The 14,421-nt window shown below is 35.2% G+C and overlaps 1 long non-coding RNA gene across 1 annotated transcript; it reads left to right on the forward strand.

The window, feature by feature from the left end:
* The first annotated feature begins 2,027 nt into the window (after positions 1–2,027).
* On the forward strand, positions 2,028–3,645 carry LOC118170620. The gene is made up of 2 exons (XR_004752811.1): positions 2,028–2,505; positions 2,890–3,645. It is a non-coding gene; the product is annotated as an uncharacterized LOC118170620 (long non-coding RNA).
* Positions 3,646–14,421: the final 10,776 nt, after the last annotated feature.

Below are 14,421 nucleotides of genomic sequence, written 5' to 3' on the forward strand. Positions count from 1 at the left end.
ACCACAATCCTTCCACAATCCTAAATGAATGCTTAGCATCACTTTGCACTACATGCAGGCCACATGGCACCATGGAAGAGTCACAAGATGCACCACATGCAGGCTCCTTGATTACTCCTACTTCAAACCCATTTCTCTTCCCCGGGCATTTACAAGTTTAATGGTATGCTTCAAAGACACATTTCCTCCAGAACTCTAAATGCATTTGTACAAACAGGTAAATACATCTTCTTGTTAGATCCTAAGAAAACTGTGTACTGCTAAAAATTATTGCAACAAAGGTCAACTGCAGAAGGCCTGATCTTGCACTTAGACCCCAAGAATCTACAGCTAAACCAATTTCTCCCTCTAATAATACAAGACAGACTCTAAAATTAAACATCACAGTTGCTTTAAGTTAACCTTTTGTGTGAACTCTCCATCCCATTTGGGCATGCTTCACTAGTCTCAGATTGCTGTCTTAAACTTACCCTTTGCTTTCTCATCTTTCCCAGCACATTACTGCAGGAAAATGAGCTATTTAATCCAGGTTTCTTTATTCCTTACAATGGGTAAAACAGATCTGTGAAAATCTGATCCGTTTCTTTGGTCTCTGTATTTTCAAGGCTGCTCTAACCTGTGCTTAGCTCCATTACCTTCAGGGGACATCAGCGCCCTCCTGAGTGCAACATTTGCTGTTCTCCCACTGTAGGATTGTAGCTTCCTGGCATTAAGAGATTACTGGAAGTGCAATATAAACCTAAAAGTTTTAGGAAGTCTTAGTTTCCACTTTATTTTTCTCCTGATGAAATCTATGCTGGCAAGAAGAGTAAGTTCATTTAGCATGTCCCTGAAACCCTAATTAAGTCAGTCATTCAAAAACTGTAACGAAGTGTAGACCTTCTAGAGACCATTAATTATTCTATGTCATGACAAAATCCCCATTAGCTTCTAATGCCAGTAGTACTGCTCACAATTAGACCCTACGTGTTATTCCCTTACTGTATAGAATATTAATATACAAAGTATCATCATCATCAGAAACTTAGTGAATATAAATTAGAATTTACAAAGACATAATCATAATGCAAAAGTTGGAAATAGAGTAAAAATAAATCTCTAAACAAGTTAGTTATTAGAAACAAGTATCCAATTAGTTTTGGAACCTCTGTATGTATGTAAATTGTGATTGACATGTTCCACTTAAGGGTATGAATATATCCCAGGTATAATTATTTTAAGGTCATTTCACCTGGTGAAGTTGCTGGGAGGAAGACCATAGGATGCTTTCTCAGTACATTGTTTCAGGCTTCTTCACCAATTTTCTGGGAAAGTCCCAGTGAAAGTAGAGTGAAAGCATAGGTAGGCAGTGATTTGTACTATTTCTTTACCTAACAGAGCATTATAAATTTATTTACACAATTATTTCTAAGTGAAATTGTAAAAAAAAGAAAAAAATAAAAAAAAAAAAACCACCATACACTTCTCTATGTCAAAATAAAGAAATACTTTCTCAAGATTACAGGATCCAGAAAAAAAGTTTCAACTTAGAAAACCAGGACATCAAAGCAGCTAGCAACAGAAGTTGAGAAACCACAGCTATATGGCAACTGCATATCTAAAGAACAAGAGATACAAAAAAAAAAAAAAAAAAAAGGATAACATGGAAGAATAAAAAGGAAAAGTGGGAAAGAATGAATAGACTTGATTCAAGGAGAGAAAGAATCAGGAAAAAAAAAAAAAAAAGAATAAAACCAGAATATAAGTGAAAGAATCTAGGCTGAATGAAGAAAGACAAGCATGAGGCTAAATGTCTTCTCTTACATAGTTTTCCAGTATAAATCTCATTATGTAAGTTTTTGTAGCAAAAAACATCTTTTGTTTGAAGTACATACAATGCCACCACATGGCCTTGAACTTTTACTGTTGCCTGTGACACTACTCAATAAAAAGAGTAAACAACTCTTGCAAAAAACTCTGCTTTCAGAAAAGGTAACAAAAAATGCTATGAAACAGTTCCACTGGTCCTGAAAGAATCATCTTGTTCTCAGATGATTAAACAAGAATACTTTACCTCCTGTTAACTGACCACAACAGGCCAGTGATTAACAATTCACCTGTGGCAGTACAAAATAAAAATTAAGAAAAGTTTCCCCTCTGTTCCCAGAGGAATTTTAGCTGACATGCTGTACTAACAAGAAGCTGAATATGAGGTTGGTTCTGTCAGCAGCTGTTAGAATCAAAATTATAACTTGAAATGCAGCAAAGCAGCATATCCTTCGGAGAATTATATCTCTAGAGCAAATGCTTCTCCACTGAAATACTGCCCACTATTAAGAGTGAGAGAAGTGCAACTCATTTGGCATAGAATGAACTCAAACTTAACTTCCAGGATATGGCTTGATAAAGGATTTTTAAAAAATAAATTAAAAAAAAATAATAATAATAGAGACCATGTCCACTCAACTACATCTGCGCCTTGGGAGATCACCTGCAACTTAACATTATTTATCTTCCATCTTGTATGTAAGTAAAACCTCGTTTCCATTCAGTTTGAGGATGGCTCATGATGACCTACAAGAAGAGACTAATTTACCATTATGGGGTTTCGGGGTGTTGGGGTGTGGGGGGTGAGGGTTAGTTCTTGTATATTCATTAAAATAATATTTCCATAAAGAATCTGATTAATTACATGCAATTTTAAAAAGGGTTAAATCTCCAACATTGTTTCACCAGTTCCAAAGCCTTTTGGGTCCAATGCATTTCTAATAGTACAGCTGATTATTTGATTATAGACATTTTCTGAAGATAGCTTGGGTCCAAACAGCTTACATCCATCATCAAAATCACTGCTAGCTTTAATTTAAGATAGGTAAGCATAAGGCAATTGTTTCTTACTGATCTGTGCAGATATATTGGAAATTATTAGAAGACACAGCTTTTTGATGGATGGATATACCAGAAACAGTTTGCTTCCCTCAACTCCTCTCCTTCCTCTCAAGCACTCTCCCTTCCAAAAAAAAAAAAAAAAAAAAAAAAAAAAAAAAAAAAAAAAAAAAAAAAGGACAAGAGAGAGAACACAGCTCTGACATCTCAGAATACTGATTATAATGAGGTAAGTCTTTAAGTTTTTTTCTCCCCTTATCTCTGTGAACTACACACTAAAGATAATTTTGATAAAAATATAAGTACCTGAAATAAGAATTGCTTTGAATAATACTTCTTTTTCTGGAGGAAAAAAAAATCACTGAAAATTTTGAAATCTAAGTACACTGAATTACTCGTAAATCAATATGAGAACAGTGATATGAACCAAAGTGTTCTTAATACAGGTGTCTGCCAGCCAGTGAATCCCTGTCTGATTGTCGAAGCATCTCCCAAGAGAGCAGCAACTCAGAATTGGAAGGACCCTCACCTAGTGGGACTTCAGTGACTCATTGAAGCATCCATTCATTTCATACATGCAATTGTTTGAAAGCATAATATTCATGCTAGGCTTTTCTGGATATATATATATATATTGCATATGTGTATGTATAATTAATGTTCAAGCATCTGATTTAAGTATGACTAACTACTATAATCTTCCTAATTAACATTTGTTCAAATGTTTAAATAGTGAAGATGTTTAGTCTAAGAAATTCATCCTTCATATTAAGGATTCTATAAAAAGACTAGAAGTTCTTAAGAGGAAAAAATGACAGCCTTAAACCACAACATATCACTTTTTTACTCTTAAAACAAACAAACAAAAAAAAAAACTAGACAGGTTGGCTCCACTTATAGGCACTTATTTAATAGGCAATAAGTATCTAAAGAACTGTTTTGTAAGAGCAGCATTAGCCAAAACAGAATCACATGAAGCTGACCGGGCTGGATATGAAGGCCCTTACCAGTCACAGCCAGCTGAAACCTTAGGACTTTATATCACAAACCAGGAACAACGGCACACCTTTCCTGGAGACCCTGTGTTGAACATCACAGCTATCATTTCTACAAGGATCCATTTATCCATGCAACTGTGTTGCTGCAGTTTTATTGCAGTTTATATTTAAGAAAAGATTTCAGGTTTGTTAAAGATCATCCAGTGGGCATGATTCACCCATTTATTGTCTGAAGACTACTTAACATTCTTCTGTAAGAAAGCGGCTCTCGAGGAAAACTCCTAGAATCATTTCCAGGAAGCTGACCTGCTCTGTCTCATCTTTATAATCTTTATAATTTTGAAGCTTCAAACTTTATAAGTTTGAAGTACAATAAAACTCCTTAAAAATGCTTAATTCTTTGAAAATACCTGTGTGTTGAGTAACAGATTGTTCTCAGGATGACTTAAAAATACCTAATTCAGACTCTGGCACCGGTTCATCAGCTGAAAAATGACCACCAACCAACGAGTGTAACATATGGCTGAACAAGTCAAAGAAAAGTAATTCAGTTCATGAACTGTAAACATCACAAGAGCTCTGAGATACCTTGAACCTGACATTTCTAAGAAGCAGATTACAGACCTGAAAAAGAAAAAAAATAAAAATAAAAAAAAAATCATGCATTTCTTGCCGTTAGTGTTAAAAAGTACTATAGACTACTTAATCAGGTTTCAATACCAAGTCAAAACTTGCTGCAAACGACTGGATTTTTTTCCGTTTCTGTAGGTGTAAGATTAAAACAATGCCAGATGCTGGTTTCTGGAGTTTCAGCATGACAGTAACTTTCCACTGAAGCCAGATGATGAATTCAAAAAGAACAAACTCTAAGCACCTAAGCCCATCCAGGAAATAATTTTAGGGTAACTATCTCTACTTTTATGCAGAAGGGATGTGAGCATCTTATCACTGTAGTCAATTCTAGCTCATTTACAGGTGTTAATGAGAGCAGATCCAACCTCACATTTTTGCGTTACATCTTTGAAGGCTTCTTTATAAAGTGCTTCCTTGCAAAGGAATTGGTAAATTTGATTCTAGTTTATTTGGTAGAAACTGAATGGGCTTAGCTACTGGAACAAATCAGAAAGTTTTGTTTTTAAGCCAAAACAGACCCTCGTGGCCACTTAGGACTTCTGCAATTTTACTGAAATCTTGAGAGAGATACTTAGAATGCCAAGTAATTATTTGGAGAAGTAATTGCCAAGTAATTATTGGGAGAATGAGAAGCAGTTGTCTAAGAAGCAGTTTTCTGAACACCCTTTGCTACCCAACCCCTCCAAGCCATAATACTGCCCCCAGCTGCTACTACTGCTGCTGCACCCAGCCCTGCCACTACTCTGTCTTCTGGGCCAGGCTGCTTGCCACGTCCAGAAGAGGATGCTCTGCCCAGCCTAGGCAGAGGGCACGTGCTGGTGGGGTGACTTCTGCCAGTGTCAAACAAGGTTCAGACAGCTGCTCTCTCTCTTCACTCTAAGGTTCCTCAAGACTGTTGCATATTTTCAAGTTTCCTTCATACTTTTAAAAGCTGACACCTTGGTTTCAAAAAATCTCTTTCGTTGCCAGTTTATTTTTTAAGGTTAAATGGTGATTAGCATCTTCAGCAGGACCACTGTCCAGGCAGATGCCCTCTCTGGCAGGGCTACTGCTGCAGACACACGCATGCACTCCCTCACACCCCCACCAGGCCATTTGCCCATGAGCAAGGTCCATGCAGACACCCCTCGGATGCAATTCCGTACCTTTCCAAGGTAAAAGTAACTGCATTGGCTTTATCTTTGTTCAAATTCAATCATTTTTTAAAGTAACTAATAAGCTTTATAAGTTTCACCACCCTATACAATACACTCTCTAAGAAGGTTCAGTCATTTTCCCTCTGCTCCCTTAAGAATAACCTTTGAACTGCAAATATGTGAGAAATGACCCCAGATTGATATGAAAATGCTATCAAATTGTATATCTCAAAAAGATCTAAAGCTTAAAAGAAAAAAAAAAAAAAAGGCAAATTGAAGACAATCAGCATGACTTCCTTCCCTAGTGAATCTTTGCACACACATCAAGGGAAGCAATCACCCACTGATTTTGCATTCCAGTGAATGCATCAAGGTAAGAATAAGCCATATAGACTAGTCTAAGATTGTTATTATTATTACTGGATCCTCACTACAAGTGTAAGATATTCATGTAATATAATAAGACAATATTTCATTCACCGGTGGTATTCTTCAAATTGAAATAGCTGCATTTGAAAAGCAGAAGAGTTGTAAGGTATCAGGTTAAGCTGGATTCTGTGAATGTAGAGGAAGCATGAAATGAAAGAAAATATATACTGTAATAACATGAGCTCTGTGGTTATTGAAATGGCAATGAATCAAACTAATCCAATTTTTCCAATGACCTTTCCAAATAGATCTCTAAAAATTCTGAGACAAAAATTGGTACTGTACATCACATCATCTTAAAATACAATATACAGTAATGCCATGACCCAGTAAGCACCAATAATAACTGAAATGAGTTCTTGGCTCTTCTATCCTGCTCACATTCTGAATGGAACAGCTGTTATCCAATATGAACACTCTGGTCAGTAACAGTAAGAACTATGAACTCAACAACTACAAATTCATCAGAATTCCTTTGGCATCATCTTCCTAATACCTGTGAGATAAAATTAAGTCTATGTATTTTTTAGGTAGTGGTGTATTTTTATAATACTTAACTTATGAAAGCTGTATAATTACCAACACCAGTGAGTCATGATCTTTCAGGAAGATATTTTCATTCTTTGTACAGAAGAAAATTTGCAGAGACACAACTGAATTTTATGCAATCCTTGACAATGAGAAGTGTTTGTGTTATTGCTGTATGAATAACCCATTTCCCAGAAAAGCAATGCATTTCTTAAAACATATTGCACAACCTCACCAGCTAACACCCTGGTGAAAAACTATCATTAAAAAAGCAATTTGATGAATTTGCTTCAAGAATCCTACCAGAAGTGCATCATCTAAACAGAATTACTGAAGTCAGTTTTTATGATGCAAAGATTGAAATAAAAATAAAATCAATACCCAAATGGACAACATATATATATGTATATAAGAGAGAGAGAGAGAGACTGAAATGGAAAATACACTACCTGCTATGTATTAGCACTAGCAGGTATATATTTTTTCCTCATGAATCCGAAAAAGCACTTAAACATTTCAACACCCTCATTGCTGTCAAATCAACATGCATAAGTAGAGAAAAGAAAATGTCATGTGACATACCTCTTCGGTGTCAAATAGTAAGAATGGACACTGACAGCTTATCTATTTTTGGATCATAGAAACTGTGCTTCCTTTCATGCATGGACAGTTACTGCTGTAAGTAGTTTCACTCCATTAGATAACTGGTTCAGACTATGGGAGCCCTATGTTTCCCCACTTGACTGGGTGGCTGGAGGAACCTTTCTTTGAAGTCACATATGTCATACCTTGCAGTAAAGTCACAACATTCTTATTTCAAGATCCATGGAATTTCTCAGATATTCTGTAGAAGTTTAGCTCCTGTATTCAGGTGAGACTAGCTTTCTTATGACAGAAGTATCTAACAGAGTACAAATCCTTCCTACTTTCTAATCATGCGTACATATAATCTTATAAATATAATTTAAAAGATATTGGGTGTAGTAGAAAACCATGAATTAAAGGTCAAAATTAGAGACAAGCATGTTCAGCAATTAACTTCTTAATAAGAGCAAAATAAGTATAACCATTTAAGATTTCAGGAGGAGCTCTAGCTTAGCTCTTAGGAATTTTTGTTTCTACACATTTAATTCATGTTTTTAATTTAACTTTTATGGTAATACAAGATTAAAAACATATTGCTAATTTCATGCTACTATTTCTATTTCACCTTGACAGGCAAGACCACAGATTGGATAGTGTAAAGCTACAAGTATCTTTTCAGAACTTCTTTTTCAGAACTTCTCAGCTTCAAAGATATGCAACCAAGCATCTGAGTACCTTGTCTGAAATCTTTATTTGCCGACAATACCTTAAAGAAAATTCTCAGTTAAATTATACCAACATCATCCTTTCATTTCCTTCATAAAACCTTTTTTAAAATTCTAGGAATCAGACTGTATTAGAAATGCAGCCTGCATTGGATATTACTTCTCCTGACTGGTATTTGCTCTCAATTTGATCTTATTTTTTTTCCTGAACAGCTTGTGCTGTGTACAAGGCACACAATAAGTACTTCCTTTACCCTTTCTTTTGATCAACTTTCTGTAAAGTTTATTTTTCAGAAAAGCAAGTTGAGTACCGAGGTACAAAAAAATATATATATTACATAAACAGATAAGAGTTTACAAACATAGTCAGAATGTATTTTTTTGTTGTTGTTGTTTTGTTTTGTTTTTTTCTCCATACAGAACTTCAATAATTTTACACATTTTTCATGCAGAAAGAAAAAAGGGCATTAGCCACCTCGAGAGCTAGAGAACAATTTAATCATTTTATTTCAGCTGCACATGCCCATGTCTAGGAGGTATTTTGTACTCGCTTACACAGGAAATGAAAGGAACATCAAAAGCACAGATACTATCTCCTTTGACTGAAAACATTTTACCTGAATTTTGTTCCAAAGACCAAGTATCGTCAACAACTTTACATTTATCAGTCGAGTCTAATAGGTTCAGTTTTCAGAAGCGTCCTATTCCCTTATGTATTGTTGAAAGTATCACTTTCTCTAGAAAGTTATTTTAAATGGAAAACTATGAAATGAAACGAAAACTATGCTGTGCCTTTCAGTTGAATTTGAAATCTACCACCAATAAAAACAGTGAACTCCATGGAGGAAATAAAATAACAATAACATCCGTGTGGGTATTTTAAGCCTTATCCTAAGCCAAGGCTTTTATTTCAGCAACTAACATCCAGTTTAATTCCCCCTCTTTCCCCTTCTCTTCCTCTCTTCCTTTCAAATAACCAGCTACCTGGATGGTTTCTCAGGGAAAATAAATAAATAAATAAATAAATAAATAAACGTAGTACATGTTACATCAGGACTGGAAGCCTAGCCAATAAAAATAGATTAAATACTAACAGGGAATCAGGGACTTTAGGGAAATCTCACTTCAGTTTTATCTGTAACAGATCCAAATTCAGACTTGAATGTCTACAGATCTGCCTAAGAGCACCATGCCCTCTTGACTTGCTGTCCAACTTGAGGTCAACTGGAGCACTCAGTTCAGCTACCACAAGGAAGTCATTGCAACTATTAGTCATGACATCCATGTGGTATATCTTTCCTTTGTATAAAACAATTTTTTTTTTTCAGAAAATAAGAGCATTCTTGCAGCTTTCTTTTATTTAAATACAGAAGTCATCCTGGAGTTTCTAAATCTCTTCATTGCTGTTCAATCTCATAAACATTTACTTTGCATAAACTACAACTTTCTTATTATAAGCTGTATGAATTTATGTAAAGATACTACATGGAGCTCTATATGTGGGTATGGAATAAGTAAAGTATGCTTTAATTCACTTTGATTACCAGAATAAAACTCAATTCTGTGCTTGCTAAAACTCAATTCTGTCATGAAGTGCAGAGCTTAAAATTAAGCAGCCTCTAAGATATAAATTATATTAGTTAGTCTTTACAGGTTACCAGAACTATTTTGTTCCCCTCTTCCCCCCACTGGGAAACAAGTATCTTCCACTCATGAATGGTGAAACAGACAACTATTTCTGGTCCTCCGTGTACTGCAATTACTGTTAGTGGAATTAAGTATGGGGGTGAATAAAGACCATTTCTCCTTTCTGCTACAGAAATAAGAATCCCTGGCTTACTGCTATGACAGACTCACTTCTAACTTACAGTATTCAGGAAAGCAACATTGGAGGGAGGCCTCATTGATCCTCCTCAAGGTAAAAAATGGAGGTGAGACTCCTAAGCACACACATGAAAAGCTATTCTCTAATTATTTCTGCAGAAGAAACTCATACTGATTTTAACTGGCTAGAAAGATCAGGGAACTCTGGGTTGACAAAGCAGCTGTGTCCCATTTTCATACCCATGTGAAGCAATCACAGAAACACAACACAAAAGAACAAAGTAAGCCAGAGGAGAGTCTAAGGAGTGAACAGCAGGGAACAAACTCAATCCTTGAATACACTTGTTAGTCTGGGTTCATATCTTTGGCTAATAAACTACTTATACATAACTCCAAATAACAACTCTCTTAGCATGTGGAAATGTGTGCCCAGACCTACAGGTTTCACTTATTCAAAATAAGACATAATTGTGGGATTGAACTGAATTACTTTTCAGTTGAATTACTTTTCAGTTGAATTTTTACTATTTTTCCAAATAGCAAATGAAATACCTACAATGGTTTATGCATCACAAATGGTGCGTACATGTGATACGTAATATAATATATAATAAAATACGTAATATAATATATAAAATAAAATAATAGTATGTAATACTATTATTTATGTTTTCTGATTTAACACTGGAAGTAGTTTATAGTTAACACACACACGCACAAAAAAAAAACTACAACAACAACAAAAAAAACTATTGCTTTTCATCTCCAAAATCCCAAAATCAGACAAAATATTTCTTTGACATCAGTAGACTTAATGAAGAATAATAACCAGGTCTTATCTGGTCACTTAGGTGAAAAGTGGAGTTTTTTCTTTCCACGTTAATAGCATCTAACTATGATGATTCTTCACAGGTTATAAAAAAAAGCTCTTTAAAAAAATATTGTTAAATTTACTACACAAAGCCTGAATAAATTAACCCTTTTGCGAAGAACACTTCTGATATTGTTTTGATCATTCAAAAATAACCCCAAATAAATTTCTATTTAGGTTACCAAAAGTAAACTATTGATGGCGTTATTTCCTTCCTTCAGTCTAACTTTCATGAATGAGTACTTCAGCCAAGACAAGCTCTCAAATGGCCAAAAATATTAAGAATTCAAAAGTGTATAGCAGTCTTATAGCGTTGAGTCAGCCTATCTCCCAAACATCACCAATCTACTAGTTTAGCAGCTAGTAGTTTGCCAGATTTTTTCCCTACAATAAGCAATTGGATCATGCGAGTGAATGAAAACTTAAACCTAAATTCACAAAAGATGTAATGACCTGACTGATATTGGTTTATTTTGCCAATTTCTAGTGTTGGGTTCATTTTCTGCTGCATTAAATTCCTTCCCTAGAAAAGTGATCAGGATTTCATTTTGTGAGAAGACAGATGCACATATTTTTCATGCACTGACTTCTTGGCTGCAGTAACATTTCCTGGTGTTCCTAATTATATTATCAAACATAACATAAGTTATTAAAAATTGTGTTCATTGTAACCCTGCTTTTAAGTCATCACTGTCACCTTTGAAATAGTCAGAGATTCAGGAGGCAGGCCATCTAGCACATTTGATAGCTGATGATGGTAGAAGCAGCAAGTATCAAAATGACTTGAGGTAGCCTGGAACTGTTGTATGGTTTCCATTGCAACAGAAAGACAGCAAAACTCTCTTCAGATAAGTTGATAAGCAAGCTGAATTAAACTAAGAGGACAAAAAAGCTGAGGAACAAAAAACATCAGAATGCTCATTTAGCAAACACCAAATTGTTGATAAATAATGAAACCACCAAGAGACATCATGAAAGTTAACTGCAAGTGCAACTGCTAAGGGTTTGGGAAATAAACAAGAACCATAACTGCTCACTCACGGGGATAAATCTTATTTTAGTGTCATTGAATACCAGTAAGGAGAGATAGTGGATATGTTAAAGTAAATAATTAAACCTGAATTGGAATCTAACAATTTATTTACATGTAATTCACAGATCTGTGCTTTTAGACAGCATGAACAGGATAGCTTTCCTTCAGTGTAAAATGGATGCTTCAGATGAGTCCTACAGAAGTCAGTGCCCACCTCAGAGTCACACCATAGTTCACAACACAGTTATATTACACACTCTTGGTGAAGGTTTTTGGAACTGCTGAGCTACAAAGTGATCCTACACCTTTTCTTAAACTGACTGTCATTTGTGACTAACCCTCTTGGGGGAAATTAAATATCCACAAGTCTAATGAGCAGGAGAGCTGGTGCAAGGAATGAGAGAGGAAGAGTGGCAGACAGGGCTGCACTAATGTCTTGTGAAACTTCATCCTTTATGAAGACATTCATTTATGTCTGGGTGAAGATTAACTGGAGTAAATCATACACTGTCAGTTCCCCTGAAACATACTTGTTTATCTGAATAAATGCTATTAGTATTTATCTGAACTGAAAACTCATGTGTTAAGACTAGAATAACCAGTATGATAGATTTTATTCACAGGCTTCAGTTCAGATTTTAGTGCAACACCCTGGTAGAAGTACTCATTTTTAAGAAGTGTTATTCATGAGTTTTAAGAGAACTGTTTTTGACATTATTTTATCTGATAAACCCAAGAAGGATTCAAACTAAATGACATAAATGACATTCATTTCAGTGTGGGGAAGTGCAAAGAGGTATGTCTACAGAGAAGAAAGACCACTACAGCAGCTATTGAGGTAATCATAAGACACTTAATTGTTTAAAAAGCTTGAGAAACCTTGCTCCTTCTTTCTTCCTTTTCTAAAGTGAGGCTTTTTATTATTATTATTATTATTTTTTATTTTTTGTGTGCGTGTGTTTGTGCATGTGTGCCATCCAAGTTATATTTTACGAATAATCCAATCACTGTAATTATTGTGATTGTTTCCAAATGAAATAATGAAATTTGCTTTGAAAAACCTAAATGAAAGGACCTGCCATTTGGCATTAAATCACACTTTCTGTGAAATCTCTATTGGATGAATACAAAGATGTACAAAATATAAACAGGTCACCTCTACCACGTGACTTTAAATCCTGAAAATGTGTTTGCAAATCATTATATTTGTAATAAAGAAATTACTAAAAAGAATCCATATGATATGTTTTAAGCAATCGAGAGACTGAAGAAACAGTCAAGTATTAAAGTAATATATTTTTAGTTAGAAAAGCATAAGACATCATTCTTTCATGAAGTCTTTATTCTGCATACATGAACTCTGAAAAAAAAGTGAAATGGAGAGTGCTTACCGACTGCATTTAGACATGATTATAAACAGATATAAAAGGCTACAAAATAATTTTTTTCTTCCAACTATTTACTTAAAAAAAAAAAAAAAGGAATGCACAGGGATCTAATCACAGACAATCTCTATCACACAGTTGAAGATTTTTTCTGTTTTCTTTGCTTCTTCTTTTAAACAGCATTAAATGTTCATGGCAACAAACAGGCTAAGAGTTACTTGAGACGAGGAAAAGCATCCAAAAGAAAGCCACAACCACTTCCCCCCCCCCCACACCCCCCCTCTCTAGTTGAGCGTATCACCATCAAAACAGGCACAGGCTCTCCCTTCTCTCCTCTCTTGTCAAGGCTTCCCTTGTATTGCACTAGTACTGATGAAATGGAAAACCCCAAAATCTGGATCACAGAGCTGGCAATGAAAACCCTCTTTTTTGAGAATTACACTGGGGCTGCTTAAGCCATTAAAAAGGATTGTGTTGCTGAAACACGAGCCCTCTCTTCTTAAGTGCATGTTCACAGTCCATGAAGTCCCCCAGTTTTTAACTTTTAGGATCTCCACAGCCCTTATTCCTCTTCCAAAGAACTTTTTACTAATAGAGGTTGCTCTACAGCTCCAGCACCAATTTGCTGTTAGGGTTCCCTTAATGTTTTGCTGATTATGAAAATTGTGGACTCCTAACGTGCTTTCTGCTTCCACATTATAGGCAATATTAAAAAAAAAAAAAAAAAAAAAAAAAAAAAAAAATCAAATAGGAGCCTGATATAACATGTTGTCAATGTTTAAAGCTAAACATTTTCTATACATTATGAAAATGTATCTAAATGTAAAGTTTGTTATTTCTGTTGCTGGTAATTTTATGCGTGTGTATATATATATAGTATTATAACATACGGCTAACAGGTTATGAATCAATGAATAAAATCAGTATCTGTACCCACTTCCATACTATTATTTATGGCAATTTTTTTTTTTTTTAATCCTCAGTGCCTATTAGTTCTGCGAGACATAGCAACATTAATTTGCTGCTCCTAATGCTTTTCTGTTCCTTTCTGAATTGAGGAGATGTCTTGATTCTCTAAGTGTAGGAATTCCATACCAACAGAAGCAGGACCAGTGTGTTGAATGGTCTTGCAAAAACGAAACTACGGAAGTCTTACTTTAAAGGCATCCAGATGCAAGACATCCTATGAGATCACTGGATCTTCTTGTCCAAAACCCTACCACTTCCCAATGCATATTTCCATCCCCCTCGTCTGACATTCTTGTACATTTTTCTGTTCTTTCATCTTTAGCAGAAGTTCTGCAACATCTCCCAATTCTTCCAACTCTCTTCTTCCACCTCAAGTCCTTCCATGCTGAGGTAGCAGCAAGAATAACATGAAAGCCACCACATCTCATGCCAAATACATC

This window comes from Oxyura jamaicensis, chromosome 8 (assembly GCF_011077185.1).
Source record: "Oxyura jamaicensis isolate SHBP4307 breed ruddy duck chromosome 8, BPBGC_Ojam_1.0, whole genome shotgun sequence".
Classification (NCBI taxonomy): Eukaryota; Metazoa; Chordata; class Aves; order Anseriformes; family Anatidae; genus Oxyura; species Oxyura jamaicensis.